Raw genomic sequence first — 9,724 nt, 5'->3', positions numbered from 1 at the left:
GCACTGACTGTTTTCTCCTCCACATTCTTTTCAAGGAAGTTTGTACAGTGAACAGCCATGGCAGGTGGAGAGTGTGTCCCTCCAGAGCACAGGGTAGACGTGTTTAGCGTCCTGTGTAACAGTGACAAGTTCTTCCTCCAGGACAAGGCCAGGCAAGCTTGCTGCCCGATGTGAAACATCCAGACTTCCTCACTTTGTGGATGGTCTCCTGTAATGCAACCTACTGTGTGTGCTGGCATCCCCTGGACCTCTTCCCTCCCTCTGTGGGAACTGGGACTCTGGAAATAGGTGCAAATTTGGATACTCAGGTTACTCTCTGTTGCCCTGATAGGAAACGGTCCTTTGTCTCTGACCCAGAAGACTGTGTCTTCTGAGAGAAATCATAAAACTATGGCAGCGTACAGTTAATATCTCGGTCCCTTCCCAGTTCCTGAGGGCTCATTTAAGTATATTTTTATGCATTGCCTTTATTTATTGCCTTTATTCATTGTTTCCAAAAGGACTCTTGTAGGCACCATATGGCTATTTCTTGTCACAGGTGAAAAACAAACTTACATATAAGTGATTTTGCTTTATTTACAACATTATATTGAGTACTTTTTATTAAGAGATAATTTATGCACCATAATTTTTACCACTTTATTTTATTTTAGAGAGAGTGGAAGGGAGGGGGGAAAGGAAGAGAGAGAGGAGAGAGAGAGAGAGAGAGAGAGAGAGAGAGAGAGAGAGAGAGAGAGAAACTTTGATGTGAGTGACCTGGTCCAGGGATTAAACCTGCATTGACCTTGAGCAGGAATTGAATCCATGACCCTTTGGCCAGAGCAGGTTTACCACTTTAAAGTATATGATTCAATGATATTTTTGCTTTCTATATTTAAAATTTCTAAAGGACATAATGAGACTCCTCAGGAACATGATCTTGGTGGAGACAATTCCCACCTGGTGATGGGAGGAGGGCCAGGTGACTCTCACAAGAGGGTTTCATAACAGGAAAAGAACCACAAAGTTGAGAAATCTGAATCTTCCTTCATTTTAACTTTATTGACTCAATCACTGAGAAACTGTTTGAAGTCTCCTTTGAAGGCATCTAGACTAGACTGCCTTAGAACTTCCTGCAATGATGGACATGATCTTTATCTGCTCTGTGTAATATGGTAGCCACCAGACACACGTGGCTATTGTGAACAAAAAATTGGTGGTGTAATAAATCACAAATTCCTAACTGGGCAGGTCATGGTGGGTAGTCGCACCCCAGGCCTGTAACTTCTTTAGCCCTTGTCTATTGTTCTTGTGCATCTGGTTAACACACCTTTGAGATGCCAGAAGTAATATTACTTGAAGGCACAACTGCCCTTAAGTAAGCACATACTCTTCTTATTTTTTTTTAATCTTTATTGTTGAGAGTATTACAGATGTCCCTCTTTTTTCCCCCCCAAAGCCCCCCCCCCCCCGTTCCCCCCCCGGGGGGAAGGGAGCAGCTCACCTGCTCTGGACCCTGCCAACCTGGCAGGCTGAGGCACAGGCTCCCTCTTTTTTCCCCCCCAATGCCCCCTCCACCTGGTTCCCACCCTGCCCCAGGCCTTCACCACCCCACTGTCCATGTCGATAGGTAATGCATATATGCACACAAGAATCTTGGTTAATCTCTTTCTATCCCCCCTCCGCCCTTCCCCCTGAGATTCATCAGTCTGTTCCATGTTTCCATGCCTCTGATTCTATTTTATTCACCATTTATTTAGTTTATTCGATTTTTTTGTTGATTTATTTTGATTTTTAGGTTCAATTGTTGATAGATATGTATTTATTGCCATTTTATTGTTTATATTTTTATCTTTTTTTTCTTCTTCTCTTCCTCTTCTTAAAGAATACCCTTCAACATTTCATGTAACACTGGTTAGGTGGTGATGAACTCCTTTAGCTTTTTCTTATCTATGAAGCTCTTTATCTGACCTTCAATTCTAAATGATAGCTTTTCTGGGTAGAGTACTATTGGTTTTAGGTTCTTCTATTCATCACTTTGAATATTTCTTGCCACTCCCTTCTGGCCTGCAAGTTTCTGTTAAGAAATCAGCTGACAGTCATATGGGTGCTCCCATGTAGGTGATTAACTGCTTTTCTCTTGCTGCTTTTAAAATTTTCTCTTTGTCTGTAATCCTTGGCATTTTAATTATGATGTGTCTTGGTGGGGGCCTCTTTAGGTTCCCCTTCTTTGGGACTCTCTGTGCTTCCTGGACTTGTAGGTTTATTTCTTTCATTGGGTAGGGAAACTCTTCTGTCATTATTTCTTCAAATAGGTTTTCAATATCTTGCTCTCTCTCATCTGCTTCTGGCACCCTCGTAATGCAAAAGTTGGAATGCTTGAAGTTGTCCCAGAGGCTCCTTACACTATCTTTATGTTTCTGGATTCTTTTTTCTTTTTGCTCTTCTGATTGGATGTTTATTGCTTCCTCATAATCCAAATCGTTGATTTGATTCTCAGAATCTTCTACTCTACTGTTGAATCCTTATAAATTATTCTTTATTTCAGTTAGTGTATGCTTAATTTCTGACTGGCCCTTTTTAATGTCTTTGACATTCTCACTAAGATCTTAGAAAGTCTCACTAAGTCCCTTGAAGCTCTCATGAAGATCCTTGACTAACCTTATATCCGTGGTTTTCAACTCTGTATCTAGTAGTTTGCTTGCTTCCATTTCTTTCATTTGTGACATTTTCTTTGTCTCCGCATGTTGGCTGCTTCCTTGTGTTTGTTTCTATGTATTAGGTAGAGCTACTATGTCTCCTGGAATTGTAGAGTGGTTTTGTATAATAGGTGTCCTGTAGGGCCCAGTGGCTCAGCTTCCCCAGTCACTTGAGCTGGGCACTCTAGGTGTGTCTCTGTGTGGGTTGTGTGCACAGTCTTTTTGTAGTTGAGCACTGATTACTGTTGGTGTCACTGGGAGAATTGACCTTCAGGCCAATTGGCTGTGAGGACTGGCTGCAACTATAATGGGAGAGCTGCTATACAGGAAATACCCCTATAAAGCAGGACTTGCTTCAGTGGGGCTTTAGCACTCACTGAGTCTGCCTCTTGAATGTGTTACTTGTGGATGTGTAGAGTTGTAATCTGGTATGGTCTGAAGCCCTAGGGCCTTCAGGGAGGTACAAAGTCAGCCACTGCCTACGGCCACCCAGCAGGAGCTGCAGAGAGATCTGCAGATGGTTGCTACTTGTATTGGGCTTAGAAGTGCCCAGGTGAGGCCCAACTGTGAAACAAGGCAGGCTGGTGTTAATGCCAGGTCTTGGGTCTTTTATTGATAGGTTTGCGGCACACTGTTACCAACTGCAGCTTGTTTGAGAGATTTTAGCACAGTCTGAAGCCTGAGCCAGGACAGGTGGTCATTCATATGGAAAAGCTGCTGCAAACAACTTGGATGGGGCTGCAAATTGAGTGGGACTAGGTCTCAGGGAATCCACAGGTGGAGCAAACAATGTGAGCCAGGCTGGTAGAGACTCATATATGGCTGCCATTCAGCCCTCCACTAGAGGAGGTTTTAGTACAGGAACAATGACCCCTGTGAGCACCCTCATCTGGGAGAAAGCTGCCTCCGAGTTCCTGCCCCAATGCTAGGCAATCCAGTTCCTCCACATATGTGTTTGGGTCCCCTAAAGCCATCTGGCACTGGAGCTCAGGGGGATGGAGTTTGAGTAACTTTGTGCACTGGCCCTTTAAGAGAGAGAGATTCCATAGGTTCTGTTTCTCTGGAGAGCTCAAGCTGATAGAGTGCCCACAGCATGTTGGTGGTCTATAGGTATCTTTTCATCTCTGTCACTTTTAGTCCAAGTTGACAGTGCCCTGTTCGTACAATCCTCTTAAAACTGTGACTATTCCATAAATTCCATGGGTGGGGCTCACCCATTAAACAAAGCCCACACTGCACATTTCTTTGATATGTGCACTTATACCTGGAGCCCCCTTGTGATACAATTACCTTCAGATTCTTAGATGCCCTTTAGTTTACTTGGTGGGAACTGAGAGACTGACCTTGAGATAGAGAGGGCATACTGTTTTGCTAAAAGGCTCTGTGTGGTGGCATCGCCCTGGATATTTCTGAGGTCTTAAAGAGAACCTAACAGCCTCACCCTGGGTTTGACCTTAGCCAAGAATCTGTTTTTTTAATTTGAGAATCTTGCCATTTGGAGAGGCAGGAACCAAGAAACAGTTTTTGTGTGTGGACTCAGCAAGTTCTGGTAATTCTATATATATCCCCTAAAATTTGCTGGAAAACTGGACATTTTCTCTTTTTTACATCTTATATCCCTACTAGAGGCCCGGTGCACGGATTCGTGCACTGGTGGGATCTCTCAGCTTGGCCTGCGGGGATCGGGCCAAAACTGGCAGTTCAACGTCCCTGAGGGATGTAGTAGTGCTCACAGCAGCAGGCAGCCAAGGAGGAGCCTGAGCCCCAGCCAGGCCCCATGCCGCTCCTGCTTATCCCACTCCCACTCCTGATTATCCCGCTCCTGTTCATCCTGACCCTGCTGCGCCTGCTGCCACTGCTTAGTAGGCTTGCGGCCACTCTGCTGCGGTCTCTGCATGCCCATCCTAGGGCGATACCAGCACGCCCATGACTGAGAAGCAGCTGCAGGCTCGTACCCAGTCAGTCCCGATGTCCTGGTCTGGATGGGGGAGGGGCACACAGGGGTAGTGTCTGTGGGAGAGGCTCGCGCCACTGCAGCTGGGCTCGCCAGCCATGAGCCGGGCGTCTGGCCCAGTCAGTCAGCTGAGCAGCGTTCCTGCTGTGGGAGCCCACTGACCACCAGGGGGCAGCTCCTGCGTTGAGCGTCTGCCCCCTGGTGGTCAGTGCACATCATAGCGACCAGTCAGTAGAACAGTCGCTTAGGGTTTTACATATGTAGATTCTGATCATATGTGACTAAAAGAAACCACTGAGTACATTCAGTATTCTGTCTAGAAATATTCTTTTTGGTGTTGTTTTTAATCATCGCCAAGGATATTTTTTCCATTGAATTTTAGAGAGAGTAGAAAGGAGGGGGAGGTACAGAAAGAGAGAGAGAAACATTGATGTGAAAGACACATTGACTGCTTGCCTCCCACACATGACCCAACTGGCTCCAGGGATGGGGCCTGCAACAAAGGTAGATGCCCCTGACTGGAATCAAACCCTCGACCCTTCTCTGAGGGGCGACGCTCTATCCACTGAGCCAAACCGGCAAAGGCTAGAAATATTCTTAAATCTAGCAGCTTATTCAGTATATTTACTGTTTTAAATATCACCTCAGGTATCAGTGCCGCCAAACTTTCTGCCCCTGTACGAGTTACTTTTTCTCAGATTCCATAACAATTTCCCCCTGTCCTCCCAGCTTGCACCCAGAGTTGATCTGAGGCCCTTCCAGCTTCCATGAACTTTCTCTAGGATTTTCCAGTGTCTTCCCAGCCCCCAGCCCCAAGCCAACACCATGTGGTTTTTGTCTCTGTTTTAGCAGCTCCTCATGGCCATATGCCCATGTCTGTTCTAGTGACATGTTGCTCCATAAGAAACCACCACAAATATAGTGGCAAAAACCACCACTTCAGGGTTTTCACGGATCCTGTGGGTCAGGAGCTTGGACAGGACACAGAGGAAAAGGAGTGTCTCTGCTCCCACATCTCTGGGCCTCAGCTGGGAAGATGTGAAGGCTGGGTGACCCCAAGTCTGGGGCTGGAATCATCGGGAGGCTCACTGCGCAGGTGTCTGGCACCTGGGCTAAGACGACTCAAATGCTTCCAGCAGCTGGGATTCAGCCAGAACACCGAGACCTGGCCTCTCCCTGAGCCCTGGGCACTTACCTACTGGTGATGGGGATCTGAGTGGGAGTGTCTCAAGAGGCAGCATCCAGAGGACTGTTCCAAGGGAGAAAGATAGACAGATATGATCTTGTCACTCAGCCTGGAAAGTTACAAAGCACCACTTGTGCCACATTTGCTGGGAAAGTGAGTTGTCTGGGCTCACTCAGAATCAAAGGGAGGAGAATGAGACTCCATCTGTTGATAGGGAGTGGCAAGGTCACACTGCAAATGAGAATGTGGGGGAGTAAACACTGTGTTCCCCTTTTGAAAACACCATAAGATTGCACTTCTCCCCTCGCCCTGGCCTCGCCCTGGGGCTCTCCCATGATGTGTCTACCATCTGCATCTTCACTCAAATTTGCCTGTGAGTTTCACAGAGATTATTCAGCACCAAAGATTCCCGTTGGTGTTGCTAACCCCAATTTTGCAAGTAGAATTTGCGCAATGGAGAGAGGAACCCAAGCTCCCCATGTATTTATCATTTTACATCCTGAGACTGGGAGCGGTCACTCACTCAAGATAAATATGAAATTCCAGATCAGCAGATTGGAACATTGAGTGACAGCTGGTGTCTGCATGCTCATGAAGATAAATTGGTTTAATCACACATTGTGCTCTGCAAACTTCTCACAGGCTCTCAGACCCCCCTCCCCACCTTCACCATGCACAATTTTCACTCAGGGGCCATGTCCATCCCGGGTACGACCCGAAAGAAGGCTGCTTCAGCTTGTCCAGGGCTCAGTCCCATTGGAGAGCTCCCTCTGACTGAGACCAATGCTTGGATCCCCTGGGACAGCTTCAACTGTGGCTTGGAAGCAATAGACCTGGAAAAGCCAGAGCAAGTGGAACCAAGAGTGAGTTTCTGAAACCCAGGGCTCTCCCAGGTCCTGCTGACTCCAGGCCATAACTCAGAAGTGTTTTCCAGGTGAGGCAACCTTGGGGGGCCTTGGGGACGGTCAGCACCCTGAGGCAGTGTATCTCTCTCAGGAACATGGTGTCCAATATGGCGGCCACTGCACACATGCTGCCTTTAAGTGAATTAAAAGTAAACAAAATAAATTCAGTGTCTTGGTTTTACAAACCACATTTCAAGTGTCTCATGGTGTCAACATAAGAAACATCCAAACTTGTAGAGTATTTTGTTGGAGAGAATTTTATATAAAGTTTATTTGAGCCAAACTGACAACATATGCTGAGGAGCAAGACCTCAAAGACTCCAGAGAATAAGTTTTGCAGCTTCTGGTATGCAGCTGAAATTCAGGAGGGACTGTAAGGAAGATCACATGGAAGTGGGAACGTGGGAAAGAGCAAGGGGGGGTGGGATGGCAGGATAATTAGGAAGATTATGTGTTTTCTTAAGGGCGGTTGTGCCTTCAAGTAGTGTTACTTCTGGCATCTCAAAGGTGTGTTGACCAGATACATGGACAGGGCGACAGAAGTTACAGGCCTGGGGTGGGACTACCCGCCATGACCTGCCCAGTTAGGAATTTGTGATTTATTACAGCACCAATTTTTTGTCCACAATAGCCTCGTGTGTCTGGTGGCTACCACACTGGACAGTGCAGATAAAGCGCATGCCCATCACTGCAGACGGGTCTAGTGGGCCATCTAGGCTAGGTGCCTTCAGAGGAGAATACAAAGAGTCTCTCAGTGACTGAGTCAATAAAGTTGACACGATGAAGAAAGGTTCGCATTTCCCAACTTGGTGGTTCTTCTCCTGTAATGAAACCCTCTGTGTGCGGGTCACCTGGACCTCTTCCCATCACCAGGTGGGAATTGTCTCCACCCACACCACGTTCCTGGGGAGTCTCATTATGTCATTTAGAAGTGTTTAATGCAGTCAGCAAAAATATCATTGAATCATATACTTTAAAGTGGTAAACCTTATGGTGCATAAATTAGATCTCAATGAAAAGTACTCAGTATAAATTTTGTAAATAAAGCAAAATCACTTATATGTAAGTTTGTCTTTCTTTCACCTGTGGCAAGAAATATCAGTACGGTACCTGCAGAAGTCCTTTTGGAAAGAAAGAATAAATAAAGGCAAGAAATAAAGACATATTTATTTTATTTATTTTTTTAATCCTCACCCAGGGATACTTTTCCATTGATTTTTAGAGAGAGTGGAAGAGAGGGGGAAAGACAGAGAGAAATATTGATGTGAGAGAAACACATCAATTCGTTGCCTCCTGACCAGGGTCTATGCCAGGGAAGAGCCTGCAACCAAGGTATGTGCCCTTGACCGAAATCGAACCTGGGTACCTCCGGTCCGCAGGCTGACACTCTGTCCACTGAACTAAACCAGCTAGAGTGAAATAAAAACATATTTAAATGATCTGTCAGGAACTGGGAAGGAACTTCGATATTAACTCTACTGCACCCTGCTGTAGTTTCATTGGCTTCTCCTGGAAGATACAAGAATTCTGGGTCGGAGATGATGGACAATGTCCTACTCATGACAACAGAGAGTAACCACAGTATCCAAATTTGCACCTGTCCCCCAAGTCCCAATTCCCACAGGGCGAGGGAAGAGGTCCAGGGGATGCCAGCACACACAGAGGGTTGCATTACAGGAGACCATCCACAAAGTGAGGGAATGTGAATGTTTCACATCGAGCAGCAAGCTTGCCTGGCCTTGTCCTGGAGGAAGACCTTGTCACTGTTACACAGGACGCTAAACACATCTACCCTGTGCTCTGGAGGGACACACTCTTCACCTGCCACGTTGTTCACTGTACAAACTTCCTTGAAAAAAATGTGGAGGAGAAAACAGTCAGTGCTTCACCGCAAGACGAGCAGAAATGCAAGAAACACATGGAATCTGTCACCAACACCAACAAATAATATTGTAACAGAGAGACAAGTGAACGATTGAGATAGTAATAGGGAGCGGACGTGTGATCCAGGGAATCACTGCCTTGCTGCAGTGATGACTGACAGTTCCGAGTGTGAGGGCGGACACTTCAGTGTCTCAGGAATGTGACCTGGTTTAGATTTCCAGCTGGAAATCCTTGGGGGCTCCGACTGCCTCTGGGATGAAACTCCAACTCCCTAGCGTGCCCAGCAAGGCCTTATGACCTGCCCTGCTCCCCCCTCTGCAGCTCCTTGGGCAGCAGCATTGGCCACCACCCTGTGTCTCTCCTGCAGTTCCCAACAGCTTCCAAGCGTGGTCCCTGCGTGTCTCTGCTTGCAGCCCTCCGCCCTTCACCTGAAAAAGTTACTTCATCAGGGTTCAGCTCAGGCAGCTCCTCCTCCCACCTCCCATCCTGCTTCAATCCAGGTTCCAGTCCAAAAATTCCATATCACCCGTGATAGAGAATGAGGACCCACTCCATCTGCCCACAGCACTCCTACTCACCACTGTCATCCTGCTGAGCATGCCAGGCGGTGACTCTCCTGGTTACTTGCCCAACCTGGATTCTTTCTAAAATTTCAGAAACATGCATATCTAAGGCAAAACTTCCAGCACATGTTTGTTTGTTTTTTAAGGAAAAATAAGTCTCCCTTTTCTCTTCCACCTCCATCCCACTTGCATCCAGATTCCAATGCTGTTACCAGTTTCTAGCTGTGGTCCCTTCATAATTTTAAATAATATGCTCATAATTCCCTCCCATGACATCAGGGGTCTGACTCCACCTCTTACAAGCTGTGGGATTCTGTCCAATGACATAACCTCCCAGAGCTCAGTGTGCTCTTCAAGTTCAGTGAAATAACAACCCTCCTGATGTTGGACCTGTAAGTATCCAATAAAGAAAACACATTCACAGATACCACAGAAACTAGGGGCTGTGGGCATGTTCCTTATGATCCAAATGAGTCCATTTCTGGAAAAATGTTTCCAAACACAGGAACTTAGATAGATAGATAGATAGATAGATAGATAGATAGATAGATAGA

At 46.3% G+C, this 9,724-nt stretch overlaps 1 pseudogene; it reads right to left on the bottom strand.

Annotated features, from left to right (window-relative positions):
- The window catches only part of LOC102251389, a 17,065-nt pseudogene extending 12,484 nt beyond the window's left edge, over positions 1-4,581 (bottom strand).
- Positions 4,582-9,724: the final 5,143 nt, after the last annotated feature.

This window comes from Myotis brandtii, unplaced genomic scaffold (genome assembly GCF_000412655.1).
Source record: "Myotis brandtii unplaced genomic scaffold, ASM41265v1 scaffold178, whole genome shotgun sequence".
In the NCBI taxonomy this organism is placed as follows: Eukaryota; Metazoa; Chordata; class Mammalia; order Chiroptera; family Vespertilionidae; genus Myotis; species Myotis brandtii.
Note: the sequence above shows the minus strand (reverse complement) of the source record. Positions and strands in the feature narration are given on the sequence as shown.